A 1,316-nucleotide genomic window follows, 5' to 3' on the forward strand; every position below is an offset into this window, starting at 1 on the left:
ACTCCCATCTTGAAACATACTCTCTACCTACCTTGAGTTAGGACAGGCTTTTTCATTTTGCAAGTGGTCACTGCCATTTCTAGTTTAGTTTCTCTGATCTTCAGTTTCCTCATCTTTAAAATGAGGGTTCCATCACTTGGGCACAAATGAAAGTGTGAAGCTGTGGAGTTGAACCTAGTGGGGCGAGCACGGGACGCTGCTCTCTGCATTCTCCATTAAAGACCTTCATCCCCTCTGGTGGAGTTTTCCCTTTTCACGTGTGATAGGTACACCCACGTCCATGCTCGACCCTTCTGGGCTCCTCCAGTGGAGAGCTGAAGGCTTCATGTCTCCCTCTGGATGCTGTCCCACCAAATCTAACAAGGACTTCTTGAGAGAGCTAAGCCAGGAGGGAGCACAATGAGGGAGAGAAACAGGCACCCAGAAAGGACAGAGTTACTTCCCAGAGCAGGATAGACAAGGAGCCTTCTTCAAGAGAGGGACAATGAAAAACACACTGACACTTAACCCTTCTCATTTGCCTGCAGCATTCTTTTCCTTTCCCCACCTCAAGTGACAAATCGTTAATTCAGCAGGAAGATCCTGGTAAGAAGTAAGCCTCGGTCAAGGCAGTCTAGAGGTAGCAGAAGGCTCTGGCTGGAGTCTTTCCTCAGCCCACACCCTTTCCTGGTGTGAGTGTCACCGTGGGGAGAAGCCTGAGGAGGGGGTGACGGTGGGCAGAGGGGGAAAGCAGTTTCCACAGCATTTTCTAAAGGCAGGACCTGCGCCCACACGCATCCACACACACATACACACATGCACGCGCACACGTGCATGCACACACACCACCCCTGAGACGTAGGACACTGCTAACTTAGCTCACCTCCCATCTGAAGTGCCCGGGAGAGGCAATCATTCATTCAACATATTAAGCACCTACTGTGAGCAGGCAGGCACTGTTCTAGGTGCTGAGGATATGTTGTTGTTAGATCCCATTGAGTCAGTTCTGACTCATAGTGACCCTATATGCCACAGAACGAAACACTGCCCGGTCCTGAGCCATCCTTACAATCGTTGTTATGCTTGAGCCCATTGTTGCAGCCACTGTGTCAATCCATCTCATTGAGGGTCTTCCTCTTTTCCACTGACCCTGTACTTTGCCAAGCATGATGTCCTTCTCCAGGGACTGATCCCTCCTGACAACATGTCCAAAGTATGTAAGACACAGTCTCCCCATCCTTGCTTCTAAGGAGCATTCTGGTTGTACTTCTTCCAAGACAGGTTTGTTCGTTTTTTGGCAGTCCATGGTACATTCAACATTCTTCGCCAACACCACA

Source organism: Loxodonta africana, chromosome 3, assembly GCF_030014295.1.
Source record: "Loxodonta africana isolate mLoxAfr1 chromosome 3, mLoxAfr1.hap2, whole genome shotgun sequence".
Classification (NCBI taxonomy): domain Eukaryota; kingdom Metazoa; phylum Chordata; class Mammalia; order Proboscidea; family Elephantidae; genus Loxodonta; species Loxodonta africana.